Below are 17265 nucleotides of genomic sequence, written 5' to 3'. Positions count from 1 at the left end.
AATCATGTCTATATAGGGTACTATTGACAGAGAAGTACAGATGTACCAACATTTAGGCCAACTATGTTGACGCAATTGCTAGACTGACTTTAGAATCACTACATGATGCTGAAAATGAGTGCTGCCTTCACGTCAATTGATAATAGCAAAGTGGCTCAAACATATGTCTCATGTGAGTCTGGTGAGTGTGGAAGGAAAGCGTTCACAGAAGTACTATGAATGTGTGGGATTATTGTGTTCCTTGATCTTTTTGGATACATGTCAGTTCTTGGTTTGAAAACATCGTGAAAAGGTGTAAGGTGCCCTGAGGTAACATCTTAAGATGTTTTTTGGAATTAGTTGAGCCACAATCAAAATATGGATGGCAGTCCAAGTGTATGCACATGGCCTCACATCTCCATGGTTGGTGCAAATCACCATAGCTGGGCCACATCAATTGACTATACTGTAACAACAGGATGGCTTACAAAAGTCCCTGCCCCTCCCTCTGTACATTGGGCCTATGTGCAGTAAATGCGTCATGGCCACAAGGCATGTTTGACTGGTAATGCAGTCCTCAAGTAACTAGGCTTTGCATGTCTCTCTTGGATGCACATAATGAGACGATTACACTCCATATTTTGTAGTGCTCACCAATTATGGGGCATGTTTGCAACCACATGATAGTTAGGGCCAATGTATGTGTGCAGATATGTGGGTAACTGTCACAGGAGACCCATGCTATGTACAAGTTGGCCGTGATATATCAGATGCAGTACCATCATGTCTGAATGGCTGCCATTTCCTTATTCAGCCTACACATTGTAAATGTTTATGAAATTGTTGCACTGTGCACAGATTTTGAGCACATTTCTTCCTTCCATACCTTACAGGTGGACCAGCACCCTACACTGTGGGAGAGGTGGCGACATTTGAGGACCCCGACCACTCCAGTAAGTGTTGATATGTCTGTTATGTGTTGTGTTTGCTGGTTATGGACTCGTGTAAGTTGGACGCATAGCAAGGTGTGTGACGAGTGGGAATGCAGTTCTCACATGTTTTGAGTTTGCCAATGCGTATCCAATGGTATCATGTAGGGATTGTAGGACATCCCTGAAGGCCCCACTGTGAGTACAGGGGTTAGTCATGTGTATGACACTTGTATCACCAAGAGTCACAATGGAAGTCAGCCCCAATTTAGTCAGCCTGTCAGACCCACATTCTCTAAGATTGGTACAGCAAATAGCTTTCCAATAGACATCTGCTTCCCTATTTACCTACATTATTTTGAAACAGTAGGTAGAACCTCCTAGCAGCATGTACTTCCACATGTAGTGCAACACGTCTGTGGAACCTGAATGCAATGGCCTAGGTGTGCATGCAGTTCATGATCATGGGTGTTGTAGCAACTCTGTGTCTGATGTAAGTCAGGCCTCACTGGAAGTATATGTTGTGTACCAAGTTCTGCATTTCCTGACATGTCTGACCCTATGAGTGCTCTAGGGTTTGCTGACTCCTAATTCTAGATAGACCTTACCTTTGGTGTGTCTGTAGAGACAAACATGTGTGGAGTTTCCTATACACTCCTCTGTGTACATGTTGTTGGCAAATTATAGTTGTGTATCCACCGCCCCCACTTAAACACGGCCATGGGTTTGTGAATGGGGTACCTAGTACTGATGCTACGAGTATGTTACACATACATGTGAATAAGTGACGGTTTGGTTGCATACTAGTATACACACTCAGGTTTGGCACTTGGTACTATACTGGCAAGTCCAGTTACAACTTGCAGACCATGTGGCTTTAGTTTTGCTTTCTGTACACTGACATTTGTAGCCCAGGTCTTGGCGGAGGATATGCAGCATGATTCTTAGATGATAACTGGCAGAACTCAGATTGCAAGTCAAAGCCAGTTATTACCCATCTTGTAGGTTATGGATGTGCTTTGTGTGATGTGACCTTTGTAGTCTGGCCTGCCATATATTTCCTCAGGGACATTCAATGCTCTGTATTGTGATATGAGCTGTTACAAGTACAGTAGATGTAATGTCTGATTAACTTGCTGTGCCACTTCACACAATGCAGTTACTAATGTAGAATATCTGCATTTGTCTTCACAGCTGCTAACATGACTCCAGACCAGGTCTGTGAATTTCAGCGCCGGGCCATGCGATATCAGCAGATCCTGCTGGTGGAGTCGGGGTTCCGGAGAATGGCCTGGCGATATCGCCATGAACGGGCCTCCGGGGCATGGAGAGCCTTCCCACAGGGTGGGCCTACTTTGCCCACCACAGCCACCACCAGCACAACCACCAATACGAGCCAGGTGGCCCCACCCACAGCTGCCACTGTTGGTCCAACATCTGCTGGACTTCCTGGCCCTAGCATTGCCACAGGTGCAGGACAGCCCACTAGGCCTGCCACCACACCCACACAGACCTCCTCCACCGGTACCCAGACTGCCACTGCTCCATCTGTTGACCCTGCAGGCTTCAACCGAATGGAACATAAGATGGACAAAGTGCTGCGCAAGTTGAGCCACCTGAGCCGGGACGTGCGGCACATTAACCAGCGGGTTAAGTCCATTAAGAGGACCCTCCGGAGGGCCAACCTCTAGACACTTTTTTGATGGACATGATTCCCTCCCCTCCCTCCTCTTTCCTTGTTCTTATAGTTAGTGGGCTTAGGGGGCTTAGTGTTAGGTTAGTATAGGCTGTTAGTTTAGTTAGTGTTAGTGGGTGGGTTGGGGGGTCCTCATTCTTTATATTTTTACTTATTAAGTGTGTTGGGGTTCCTGTGTGTTAAAAAAATAAATTAATAAAATAATACAAAAAAATATATATTTGTATTGGATAGTATAGTATGTGTTTAGGTTAGTATGTGTTGTCCTCCATGTGTCCCGTCTCATAAGGGGGTGGGGGATAGATGTTTAGAACGTTTCGTTACATGTGATAAGTAAGTGTAGCTTAGGTTAGTTAGGGACAGTTGGGGGTAATGAGTAGTCAGGGTAGATTAGGGTAGGTAAGATTTTTCCCTCTGTTTCCTCATCTGTGATTAGCATTTAATAAATATTTGGTTAACCCTTAATAGTATGTGTTGAATGGTACTTGATCGTGGGTTTGGATTCAGTGTACATCAATTTGGTACTATAACATCTGTGTCCTATGCTACAAACAAATCCCAACTGAGCTGTACGATAAGCAGCTAGCCCAGAGCTACCTTGCAAAGTGTCGACCCTTCGTTACAACCACCAATCACAGTTAATATGGATCCCAATGTTTTTCTGTTGATAAGTGTGTTTTCAAAGTCACTAACAGTGCTTCCAGACTTGATATTGGGGAAACAGTTTTAGGTCTGACTGCAGTGTGATGATCATGCACACCCTTATAAGATGAGTTCTCATTGGCAATCTTGTATTCTTGTCTTCATGACCCTCATACATAATTTGTGACACAGTTCGGCATGATTAGCTATTTGTATGTTAACTCAGACAGCTTCATTTGTGCAGTTTTTTTAGTGTTTACTTAGATTAGTGTGGCATGTTTATTGTGTTATTTTTGCATGTTTACAACATTTTGCGGCCACTATTTGATGACTTAGTTATCCCCTGAGGAAGCATTCTTCTGTCCAACACAGCATGGTGGTGTTTGGTCTCTCACTTCATCCGATTTGTCCCTCAGGAAGGGCAGTGTATGATGCAATCATGGGCACTGTGCAGAATTCTCTGACTACTTATTGACAAGCTACGTAATTTGACAGTAGGCACATTTCAGTTATCTACTTCACAGCTGATATGTCACATTACCCAGAGACAGATTTGTTGTGTAAGTGCTATTTATTGAAACGTGCTGTAGTGCTATCTGTACATTGTCCATGATTGTGAGTCCATTATAGTGACATTTTAAATTGGGATCCTACACAAGGGGTTACGGAAATGCTTTTGACATGCTGGGGTTGATGTTTCAGACAGTGCAGAGGGACAGGATTTGGCAATGAGTAGGAGAGAGACAATCACTGGGCTGGGTGACAAGATATACAGTGGTTTGCAGAACAGTGCTTGAGTATAGTTGTTGCAAGACTGGCAAGTTACAATGCGCAGGACCTTGGTAAATGTGGGCCATGTGGCAGGGACTAGTGCTTCCGGGTCATTTTCCTTGTGAATGTGATCTGTTCCATGTCTTCTTCTTCTGATGTGTGTGTTGCCTGCTTTGTCCTTGTTGTTGTTGGTTGTGAAGGGGCAACACACACCTCAGTGTTAGAAGACGTGGAGTCAGACATTCTGGTCGCTGCTCCCTGTGAAGGTCTTAAGGGCAGTACTGCAGCAAGGAGGGTCTGCTGGTTCTTGAGAATAGCAGCCACATCACGATGGTAGGCAGCCAGGTCGACCCTGAGGGAGTCATGATTGCATTCGTGCATGCAGTGGAAGGTTTGGGGTGCGAGGTGTTGTGGCAACTCCCTTACTGCAGTGGTGAATTCCTTGACAGTTTCGTGTAGTCCTTGCAGTATGGATGTTAGGGCTTGCTTAGCTGCTGCCTGATCTGCAGATGACATCATGCACGAACGCATCCCCTCAAGGCTGGCTGCCATAGTTTGCATCCCCACCCGCACCTCCATGGCCAGCTCCCGCTGTACTCCAACTACAGTTCTCTCAAAGCTGGTGCCAGTGTCGTCTGAGTCCTCAGCTGTATGGGAGATGGCAGGTCTTACAATTGGGGTGGTGGGTGGATCCTCTGCGATGGCTGCTTGTTCTGTGCTCCTCCTTGTGACTGAAGGTGGGGTCTGGAGGGTGTCAAGGACCTTTTGGATAGTCTCCTGGGGAATGTTTATCAGCTCGTCTTCCATGTCTTCAGGGAAATCTGGGACAGGCATATTGGCAGGAGATCCATGTTCCTCTGCAATGAAACAGGGTACAATTAGTGTGTCTGTGTAGTGGCAATTCTGATGTGACGTGCCTGCCTTTTGATTAATTCACTTTGTGATCTTGTTTTGTGTTAATTTCTCCAGTCCTTCAGATGGGCATTCTTCCAGGCCTATGACCCACCTGTGTGTCACATGTATGTTATTGAGTTATCAGACTTGTCAGCCTCATTGCCTCTAGGTGTTGGTTTATGCCAAATAGTGAATTGCCACCTTCTTTTCCTACTCGACCCTCCGTGTACATCCATTCTCATGGTGAGACCTTTCACTGGCTGTGGGTGTTCTGATGGCCCTGGCAGCACACTTAACAATCTGGACCTGCCCCAATCTCTGACCTTTCACATCCACTTAAATGTAATTGACATGTGGCATATCCTATGCATGGCAATGTTATGATCCAATATGGATGTTGACATTGGTAATGTGTCCTGCTGATGTTGGGGAATGTGTGTTACATTGGATTGCCCTGATAATCGGATCAGTGTCCTATTTCCTCCTCTGACTGTGCAGTTGTATTTCAGTGACCAGTTCCATGTGTCCCCCCCTCAATGCTGTTGTCTGAGCAGTATGACATTTGGGATGTTGCATTGTTACCCAGGCACAGGATGGACCCTGACATATGCAGCATGGGTGTGTCCTTAGTGCTGTGTAGCTCCTATTGATGTTTACATTGGCTGATGTTTGCAACAACTATGGGAATTGACATTTGAGAGTACTGGGGCCTTTGTCATCCTCAACCCCTAATTTAGGTGGGTATGATCCATGGGGAGGTTACTGCCATTGGCTACTTGAGCTGCACACAGAGCAGAGGTGGTAGTGGCACCTCTTGTCGCAGTTAAATTCCAGTTGTCGGTATGGCTAGAGGTTGTTAATAGGGCCCTAGTTAATGTAGGGGTATGTTGGCTGACGTGTGCTGGGATGTCAGTTTGACGTAGTGGCCTTCCCTCCTTGCGTGGCTTTCCCTTTGCTCAATCGTTGGCATGACAGCATGCCCCCATGGGACTGTTGTTGGTGTTGTGAAATGGTGTGCCCCAGGTCTTCTCAGAACGGGTCATGCCCCCCTGCCGTGCCCCTTTACCAATGCCACTCCATGTATTAGATGACTTCCATGCATTTAGTGGTCGGTATCCCCCCCTCTGCTCACAGTTGACATTAGTGCATTTTAATTCCCCATGTGACTTACCCTGCATGTGCGTTGTCTCCTGGTAGTCTGCGCTGTCCTGTCCTTGAATCCCTGTGATGATCTCCTCAGGGATGACGGCTGCAACCATCTCCTCCATGTGGTCCAGGGCCTCCTGGCGTGCTGGACTCCCACCTCCAGTCTGCAGTGCTGCCTTCCTGTTCCTGGCCATCTTTTCCTTGGTCCTGCGCTTGCAGTCATGCCAGCGTTTCTTGCACTCGATGACTGTTCTGCGTACTTCAGCCACACTGTTAATCTTGTCGACAATTTGTTGCCATATAGCCTTTCTCCTACTGATTGGCAACTTTGATGTCACAAACAGTTGGTGCTGGTGTTCCCTCACCTCTTTAACCAGAATATCCTGCTCCTCTGCACTAAAGCAATACTTTCTTATCTTCTTAAAAGTGTCCTGGTTCTTGTGTGGGACATCCTGGCTGGTTCCTGGTCTGCTGTCATCTTCCTGGGGTCTGTAGTGGCATCTGGGATCCATTTTGGCTCTCCTCTGGTGAAATGGCTGTGTTCGCAGTTTTTTTTACGCTATTGCGTTTAAAAAAAACGGCGCATATCCGGTTTGCGGTGTCGTAAATCGACCCACAGTCATTTCCGCCGTGTTAACGTCGTTTTCTTTTACGACTTGACGCCGCGGTGTGCGTCAAAACTAATGACTCCCACCTGTTGTTTGCGCCGCCGTGCGTCAAAGTATAAATATGACGCTCGCACGGCGCACCAAAATGGCGTTAGCCGGCGGTAATATTTTTGACGCAAAACTGCGCCGGCGCAGTTTTGCGTCAAAAAGTATAAATATGGCCCTTAGTATTCTGGAGCAGCTTGATGCCATCACAAACGGGAAGTGAGTTAGTGCATGCTGTTTCCAGGAGCCTCAGCCATAGGAGCAGGCAGAGAGACCCAGCACAGCACCAGTGAGGCACTCAGGAGAGTCAGCCAGGACCAGGAGAACACAATAGCGACTGATGGAAATGGCAAGGACAAAGGAGGGAGAAAAATTAAATTTTAATTCAGTGATCAGGAATTGGACGCGTTCACAGAATAGGTGGTCAGGAACCATTACCAGTTATTTGGCAAATGCTCACTACACGTCCCAGAAAGTGAGAAGAGGAAAATGTGGACTGACATCCAGACAAAAATTTGCGCGGTGAGTGTTGCGCAGCATTCAATTGAGGAGATGCACAGGCGATGGTACGACTTGCGATCATGTGCCAAAGAGAGGATAGCAAGCAGGCTGAAGGAGACAAGGAGCACAGGCGGAGGACCACCCACCTAGACACCATCCGCCCTCTTGGAAGACATGGTGGAGTCAACACTGTTGCCTGAAGCAGTAGATGGTGTCACTGACATTGACACCTCAGGCACACCCGGCACCAGCAAAGGTAAGGCATTAATGATTTGAATCACCATATGTGCATGTACAAACGCCCATGTAGATGTACATGTAGAAAATTGCAATGGCACTATGCACTGTGATAAATAGTCCATGCCACATATTCCATTCAACACAACTATGCCTTATGAAAGTGGTAGTCCATACCACAAAAGTGCATCTACTACATAAATAGCAGTATCGTGTAAAACCAAACAGAGAAACAATACAACATACAATTAGAGACACTATGCCAGGGGAAATGTTTATCATGAAAGTAACTGTAAGATTACAAATGCAAGTTGAACATCATGAATGACATGCTGCGCATTGTTGTTGCACATGTTCCGGGCCCTAAGGCAGCAGAAAGTGGAAAAGGGAGGAATGACGAAAGTCAGCCACAGTCAGATTAAAACACCAGTGAGTCCATCATACCAGCACCAAACAGATGCAGGGCAAGGGTGAGTTTACTCTGGACTCCAATGAATTGAAGGAAGATGGTCCCACACCAAAGTTAGAGGGTAGAAGCACCCACAGACAGCAAGCAGTCCCTGTTCCAGCGTCATTCTACTCCCCTCATGAGTCGTCTTGAAGAAGGCAGACAGAACACAGAGGAAGGTAAGGGCCCATCACTGTATGGTGGTCTTGAGGTATCCATGTTGAAAGTGCAGCGCCTGCAATGTAAACACATGAGATCAATGCACAGGCAGATGGTGTCTCAATCAAAACGTGCAAGCTGCATGAGGGACAGCAAGCTCCAGCAGAACACCTATGGGAGATTACAAATGCCATGAAGGACCTCTGCACTGTAATGCAGCAGGAGCATGTCAACCACCACAGTCGCCATCACCAATTGATGGGTAAGTTGGATGGGTTCAGCAGATCTGTCAATCGGCTCACTAACACAACTGCTCTGCTGCCACGAGAGTAGAGTAGAAGTAGAAATGGCACATTGCAGTCAGAACGTTGCACGAGGATTGGTACAAGTCACCAATGTATTGGAGACAATGCAGACAGCCCAGAGTGCTGTAAACAGCAATATGGGTGGTGGGGATAGTGAGGAGCTCTCTAGCATCAGCAGTGTCACAGCCCCTGTGATGGATCCTAGGCGTTGCAGTTCCAGACACAGATCTGTCCCTGAACCCGCAACAAGAGGTGCCACTGAGCCTACTGAGCGTTCAGGTGGAGTGTGTGGATGTAAAAAGTAATGTTGAGAAGTTCAGGGCCTTGCATATTATATAGCAATGCATTGATACTATGATGTGAATAGCATCACACTGTAAGTGGGACCTGATTGTCTATTTTGAATACCTATGTCCTATTCACACATATATGTCCTGAATTCAAGGCAATAAATGTGATACCTACCGCAAAAAATGATAGTAGACATGGTGTTGTCATTACTTACATCAGAAATAGTTGTGCGTAATCTCAGCACGTCTTTTTCTGCCCTCTGCTGCTCTGGTTCTGTCTGCTGGGTGAAGGGGTGGCAAGGGGTGGTCATCCTCATCGGAGTCCGTCTGTGGGTTCGACTGGTGTGCCTCTTGTTGTTGCAATGTTTTGCAATATTGCACATGTGGCCACGATCTTGCAGGTGGTTTCCAGACTGTATTGCAGTGCACCCCTACTCTTCTGCAGGCATTGGAAATGACTCTTCAGCAGACTGAAGGTCCTCTCAATCACACTGAGGCCCTCATTCTGACCCTGGCGGTCTTTGACCGCCAGGGCGGAGGACCGCGGGAGCACCGCCGACAAGCCGGCGGTGCTTCAATGGGGATTCCGACCGCGGCGGTAAAGCCGCGGTCGGACCGGCACCACTGGCGGGGTCCCGCCAGTGTACCGCGGCCCCATTGAATCCTCCGCGGCGGCGCAGCTTGCTGCACCGCCGCGGGGATTCTGACCCCCCCTACCGCCATCCAGATCCCGGCGGTCGGACCGCCGAGATCCGGATGGCGGTAGGGGGGGTCGCGGGGCCCCTGGGGGCCCCTGCAGTGCCCATGCCACTGGCATGGGCATTGCAGGGGCCCCCGTAAGAGGTCCCCTAAATGTATTTCACTGTCTGCTGCGCAGACAGTGAAATACGCGACGGGTGCAACTGCACCCGTCGCACAGCTTCCACTCCGCCGGCTCGATTCCGAGCCGGCTTCATCGTGGAAGCCTCTTTCCCGCTGGGCTGGCTGGCGGTCTGAAGGAGACCGCCCGCCAGCCCAGCGGGAAAGTCAGAATTACCGCCGCGGTCTTTCGACCGCGGAACGGTAACCTGACGGCGGGACTTTGGCGGGCGGCCTCCGCCGCCCGCCAAGGTCAGAATGAGGGCCTGAGTGTCCTCCAGTGTGCCACATTGTATCTCCATTCATTTGTCGTGGCAGGATCGAGGTGCGTTGTCAAGATGAAGGGCCGCACTGCATATGCACTGTCTCCTAGAATGACAGGTGTGAAAAATGAGTTTTTGTTATCTGTGACATCACATATACGTTATGCAACATTGTTCACTGTTACATTACCAAGTAGGTATCCTTCGCCAAAGTCCCCAGCAAGAAGTCTTGTGTGTATTCCACTGTGCCTGAAGATGTATGAATCATGTGTACTACCAGGGTATCTGCCCACAAGATCAGTTATTATGTTGGATATGACCTGGATATTCAGAGAATGTGTACTTTTACTATTCATATATATATATATATATATATATATATATATATATATATATATATATATATATATATATATATATATGTATATACTCTGTTGCAGATGGTGGACAGATTGTTACCTGTGTTCCATCAATACAGCCAATGACGTGTGGAAATTGGGCTTCCAGGTAGAAATCAAATTAAGTTTTTTGCAAATCCTGTGGTGTGTGGGGGAGTTTTATGTGCAGATGAAATTTTGTTACCAGAGCATTTAGGAATGCATTAAAGAAGCGTGAAAGCGCACTTTGAGATATACCTCCAGCTGCTGCTATGACCCCTTGATAGCTTCCTGAGGCTAAGAGGTGCAGGGGGCATAATACCTGCACATGAGTGGGTATGGCATTGTTTCTCTGTGTGATTGTGTCGCTGCAGTAGGGGTTAAAAATCAGCTATTAAGTCAAGTATAGTGGCAGAGTTCAACCTGAACTTGTCATAAATCTCCTCCTCTGTCTGACCAAATAGGGTAATGCACACTCTGAAAATGCGCTCCTGTCTCCTCCTCCCTCCCCTCAAACCTGCCACGACCATCATCCTCCTTGCCATGACATAGAGTGCGGCCATTTTTGAAAACAGCTGATGCATTCTGGGCCTCTTCAGGTTGCACCTGTTTACCACCTGATTTTAATTTGTGGTAAACTGCACATGCAAAAACCCATTTAGTGACTATTCGCAATTTGCGAATGCTTGATACATTGAATTGAGATTCATTATTTGCGAATCGCAGCCTGCAAATCGCAAATTGCAAAATCTAGTCGCAATTTTAAGGAAACGCTATTTTAGCGATTCCTTAAGATTGCACTGTGAATGCCTTTCATTCATCGTGAAAGGCGATTTTACATTTGCAAACGGTGGAATTTACCGATTCGCACCATTTGCGAATGCATAATCCTTTTATACATCTAGCCTTTGGTGAATTGAAATGTTGAAATGGGCAGATTAATCACCCCCTGTTTTAGCCATACTGCCGATGGAATTTCCACCACAGTAAAAGACAACTTTTCTGAATGTTAAGCATGATGTAACTTGCTTCTTTTTTAGTCATTTTCTGCTGTTGTCTTGTCAAATTAAACACGGCAAATAACTCAGTAGTGATAACATGCTGCCAGAGCACGCAGCCACTTCTAAGAACCTGCAATGTCCAACCCAACTGTATTATGGACCTAAGCTGACTCTGTCCATGATGTAAATGCGACATGTTATTAAGCGTGTAAATGCAGTTGGACGATGTGTTCATACGAATATTGACAGCAGTTAGCGCCTTTACCATATTTTCTTTGTCAAACTACCTTAAATGTGCAGCAGCTTTCATTCACGAAAGCTTCCATATCTCATTACATATGGCATATACAAAGTGTTTTGAGTGTTGCTTTCTAGGACCTAACAAGAAATCTTGTAAGTCAACATCTTCCGAAAGGAGACTAAGGTGTTCTTTGACAGCTGCTAATATGAAAGAATGTAACCACTATTGGCACAGTTTACCCACACCATATGTTGTAATTCTACCTGAGTGTTGAGCTATGACATTCCAAGGGTATAGTCGGCTTCCCCTAGAACCCCGTGTGGAACTTACAAAACATGCCTGACAACCATGTGTGTCCACTGGCCACAATAACCACCCGCTGAGATGTGAAAATGAGGAATTAAAGGTACCATTCTGAATCTAACTAGTGAGCTGCTCTTCAGTGACATTTAAAAGTGTCTGCTATTAAATTTAGCTGGTGTGGGGATACCGGGCCCATTTAGCTCTTTAATTTTTACTAACCTAAGGCAAGTTGTTTGCTCAACAGTTTCATTTAAGAATATAATTTATAAATGAATGATGCATGAGTGTTGAGCTATGACATTCCAAGGGTATAGTCGGCTTCCCCTAGAACCCCGTGTGGAACTTACAAAACATGCCTGACAACCATGTGTGTCCACTGGCCACAATAACCACCCGCTGAGATGTGAAAATGAGGAATTAAAGGTACCATTCTGAATCTAACTAGTGAGCTGCTCTTCAGTGACATTTAAAAGTGTCTGCTATTAAATTTAGCTGGTGTGGGGATACCGGGCCCATTTAGCTCTTTAATTTTTACTAACCCAAGGCAAGTTGTTTGCTCAACAGTTTCATTTAAGAATATAATTTATAAATGAATGATGCATGATCTCTGTAAAGCTTCCCTACCATGCATTTGCAAACTGGAAACATAGGGATCCGAATAGATTAATTTTGTGCCAGTTAGCAATATTTTTCTCACTCTAGTGGGAGGTAATTTAAAATAACATGACCATGAATTCTTACCATCATGCCCAGTAAAATATACAAACTTTTCTTCATATGTTTCGGAACTCCCCACTGGATCGGGTTGGACAATGCTTCCATTGTGTGTAATTAAAAAGTGATCTAGGGGGTTATTACAGTACAGAAAGTAATGTCCATCATGATGATAACAGAACATTTCCCCATAATTTGCTGTGTTTATATATACATCTTCACTTTCAAATGCAGTATAATATTCAAGACTCATAGAATTAACTGTTTTCACATCCCAGTTTTCAGAAACAACCCCAGGTGTAATAACCTAATTCACAGAAACTTTGAAGACATATGGAATTTGAATGACCTCAGTAGGTCCAAATATATTGTGTGGTACTTTATCCAAAACAATCCCATCAGGAATTGGAACAGCTGAAATGTTCACAAGGGACAAGTGTCTTCGGACCTTATGGGAAGAAAAGTAAGGTGTTAACACCTCATCTACCAGTTCAACAGCAGAGCGTTCAGGAAGAAAACAATGACAAACCCAACCCAAAGCAGGAAGACAAGCAATATCAGCAGTATCCATAGATAGGGATTAACCAAATAATTGTGTTTAAGTCAGTTGTAAAGCTTATGTATTCTTGAGACAGGTGCAGTCGCAGATGCAGAGGAATTTAAAGGAAAGTTGTCAATATTGAAAAATAACCAGATGTAGTCTGTGCAAAAAGAGGATCCAGTGCAGAACTGATAGATGGACCCAACGGTGGTTAAAAACAGTGTTATACGTTTGTGTCAAATTGGAATAGTAGAGATCTATATTTGAACTTTTCTTGTCGGTGAAGTGGTGACAGGAAGTAAAGACGTCCATTCTCCCAAAGCTCATGGTAGAGAATTGTAGCACTGGTACTTGTTGAAGAGTTGTTGAGTGCTTGTAGAGCTATATCCTATGTGGTAGTGAGAGAGACAAGGCAACTAACCAAGAATCCTCATGGTCTGCTGTGCAGGATTGGCCACGTAGTGCAATTTGACATTGTCAATTGAAACAAACGTTTTTCTTTAGAACCAGGCAGCAGTGGTATAATGACAGTTCTGGTACTGTGTATTCCCAGGACTGGAATCGGTGCTCTACATGAAGGGCCAAACTCCTTTTTTACAGCAATCTTTTCTCGTAGTAGATCCCCAATTTAAGGAATCCCTCATTTCCAAGGTGGCGGCAAAGAAGGATGAACTTTCATCACAGAATTGTTGTATTTCCTGTAAAACAGCGAAACGTTCATTAATGTCAATGAGTGTTCCTGCCGCCACCGTACCAGAGCCATCAAGTTCTGCGACATTCATAGGTATCTCAAATAAGGCCTCATAAAGGGTACATCCTCCCAAGTATCTCCTGGGCAGATTATTTAGTGCTCTCTGGACCCCATATTGGTGATGAAGTAGCTTTTTCCTGGTCGTAAACTGCCCAATTTGTAGAATCGGGCTGTTTGCGATCCAAAAAAAGCATTTTTTAATTTACAAACCCAGCTTTGTGATTCGGTAATCTATTTACCGAATTGCAAATTGGGTTTGAAAGTCGCTATTAGGAAAGGGCTTGCCAAGGGTTACCCTTCCTAATAGCGAGTCGCTGTGGTATGTATCATAGTTTTGTGACAGTGAATGTTGCTGCAAAACAATCGTATGTACGACCAATTTAAAATTGGTGGTAACCCATTTGCAAATGAGAAGGGGTCCCTATGGGACCCCTTTTCTTTTGTGAATTGGGATGCCAACATTTGTTCAGAGCAGGCAGTGGTCCTACTCACATTTTTTAATGCATCCTGTTTTCCTGTAAAAAAATAGGCTGTATTAAAAAAAAAAAAAACAGAACTGTTTTATTTAACAAAGTCAATGTCTCATCATCCAGTCTCGAATGAGAATAAGTAATTTCAGCAACAGAAACCATGGCCTCTACAGATTTGGCAGGGCTGGCAGCCAAAGTGTTTCCCACAACGTGTACTCCTACACATTGATGGCCCAATGTTTGAACTACATGAGCTTTCAATAGTCTGTCCTTAAGATCTGCACCCTCCCACATGTTTTTGTATTTGATAGTGTTCTCTTTTGAGTCTCTGAACCCGTTCAGGGGCCTATAATGTAAGTAGTCATTGTAGGACTGGACACAGTAGTACGAATCACACACAATTAATGTAGACTGTTCAGGATCCATATGTTCCAGTGCAAAAATTAGAGCCTTAAGCTCTTCACGTTAAGCTGTGCAGTCCCCTAGGGTCTGTGTGTAGGTATTTTGAGAGTGGAAAGTACCATGCCTCATTACCCCGCTGACAGCTGCCCAAGAAGCAGAGTATTGGTGTTTAGTACCTACAGCTAGTTGTGCTGAACCATCAGTGTAAATGATTGTTTTGTTTTGATCAAGAGGCAAGATGTTAGTGGGCACAGGGTGGAACTGCTATGTGCATTTAGTATTGCAAATGTGCCTGTGTGACTGTTTAAGTGTCTGTAATCTAAGACTATTCTTATATGAATGGTCAGGTTTTGCTATGGGGAATAACAGGTTATTCATTGCAGAGAAGCAAGGTTCTATTACTCCCTGGTACTCATGTTGTGTGAGAATTTCTGTCAGAGGTGCTTTAGCTTCATGTTTAATTGGATATTGTGGCAGGATCTGTGGAGTTGATCTAATTGGTATTGCATGGTAGGGGGAATCTTTATCCTACCTCACGTGGTTGCAAATACAGCTCAGGAGCCTGTGCAAAAGCCCAATTGGCAGCTTAGGCTTCCTTTACTACGTCTGGAAATAGGACCAACAAAGAAGGCAAAATGACATCTTCCCCCTTTGGGAGCTCACAGACAAATTCAGGTGGCCAATCTTTCTCTGCCAATAAAATGTCATAATTTAGTGTTAAAATTCTCCAGAACATAAGTGCACTCTATGTCTCCCTCAATCTGAATATTTAATTTGTAAACCCTATCGGATGGGGAGACGCACCTGTCTACTGTTTTGATTTCTAGGAAGTCGTTAGTCAGTGTCACATCCAGAATATCTATACGACTATGGCGACATATCATGACACCTGCTGTGTTGTCTAGCCGAGTCACCGCCCACAACCTGTTCATCAGCAATTTTCTCAATATGAGTGGCATCTTTTACTGATATTGCTGCCACCTTCTTCTATTTAAATTTGGTTTTTTGCTGTGGAAGCTTCTCTTCCTTTTTTGTGAAAGTTTCTGATTAACAGTGTGAGTCCTTTTTCGGCTCAACGTAGTCACTTCTGTTTTCTGACTGCGTTTCTCTGTCACTCTGGTAATCCGATGTATCCTGGAAGGAACGAGATGGGTGAATGTCAGTATACTGGTATCTACTGGGCGTTTTAAAAGTTTCTCTATTTCTCAGATTGTATCATTTTCCTGAGGTCTCCGGTTTTGGAGATTCTCCTCTTTGGGGTCTTCTATCTTGTTTTTGTTTCTTGCAGTGTTTTTAGAGCTCTCTTGTGCTTACTTCGTGCTTTCCTTGGTGAAAGTACTCTGTAATTCAGGTTTAGTTGGTCTGGTCCCCAGACTATCCCGACCTATACTAGTATAGGTTTCAGAAATATTCTTTGGCGGCTCGCGCTCCTGAGCCAACTGAGGAACCTCTCATAGCTGTTGGCGAATCGCCAGGGCTGCTGCTTCCCCTTTAATGTTACTTAAAATAATTGAGGACACTGTGTCAAAATTGTGCACCAGTTTCATCTCCAAGTCCAGGGCCGCCCCATGTTCATTCTGAATTTTTTTAACACTTCCGGTAAATTTGCTTGTGTCAGTGTACCATGCGTAGTGGTTAATATTGTGTCAAAGATTGTGCCCCAAGTGGGATAGTCCTCTATTGAGGGAACCATTCCAAATGGCAAGCATGTTGTGGGAATTCTATGTTTATTTTGAGGTCCCGTATGGAAAAACACTACTTCCAGCTGATTTTGTTTTGCCCAACCCAGAATGGAATTTTCTCCCGCTCAGTGGGTGCTTTTCCCATTATTGAATGGACATTTTGTGGATTTATCCCACTTATGACCAACTGAGTTATATTTGGAGCAGCCCTCACTGGGGCGGTGTTTAAAGTATGCATTATGAATTGTATTAAGGGTCTATATATTGCCACTAGCTTATTGTATAATGTGCTTACTTCAGCTACTTGCATAGCTTGAATATTGGGATGTGGTGTATATGTGGCCAATATTGGCCAATTTGGTCTGTCATTACCTAATGGACCTAATCTAACAGGATGTGTTACATGTGGAAGGGCACCATTGAACCAATCTTGGTGTTCTTGGTCATTTAAAGGTATTTCTAAGTATTGGTATGCTCTATATTGTTGTGGTACATTTGCTATTCTGTATGTGTGAAATGTATTTGAGTCTGCGTTTATTGCTGGAAGGGTGACCCATGAATAAAATATTTCTGTTCTGTATGTGTTGTGAGCTTCAACGACGAACGTAGAATCCCCACCCTCATGTGTTAGTCCATTAGCCTAAAGGAACTGTTTGACAGGTTGTCTTCAGTTCTCTGTGATGTGTACTGGTTGTGCCATGTTTAAATAATAGGTATCAGAGTTAGGAACACCAACGGGGGAATTCTTTTGAGTTTCAAGCTTGAACAACCTACAGCCTAAATAGGTACTCCCTATTCAGATGAGGAGGAATTTTCCTTAAGACCAAGGACATCTCCGTATAATGGTACTTAGGATATCTTTAGCTTGTGTGGGACAGAGATACTCAGGAGACCTGTATAATTAGTGCCTTACCAATGTTGAATTTGGGGTGGCAGCACCACCGCTTGTGGGTGACTGAGTCAATGTCACACCAACTTGGCAGCTGTCGGCCCAACCCTTTCAGCTAGCTAG

The sequence above is a fragment of the Pleurodeles waltl genome, chromosome 4_2, assembly GCF_031143425.1.
Source record: "Pleurodeles waltl isolate 20211129_DDA chromosome 4_2, aPleWal1.hap1.20221129, whole genome shotgun sequence".
Taxonomy (NCBI): domain Eukaryota; kingdom Metazoa; phylum Chordata; class Amphibia; order Caudata; family Salamandridae; genus Pleurodeles; species Pleurodeles waltl.
Note: the sequence above shows the minus strand (reverse complement) of the source record.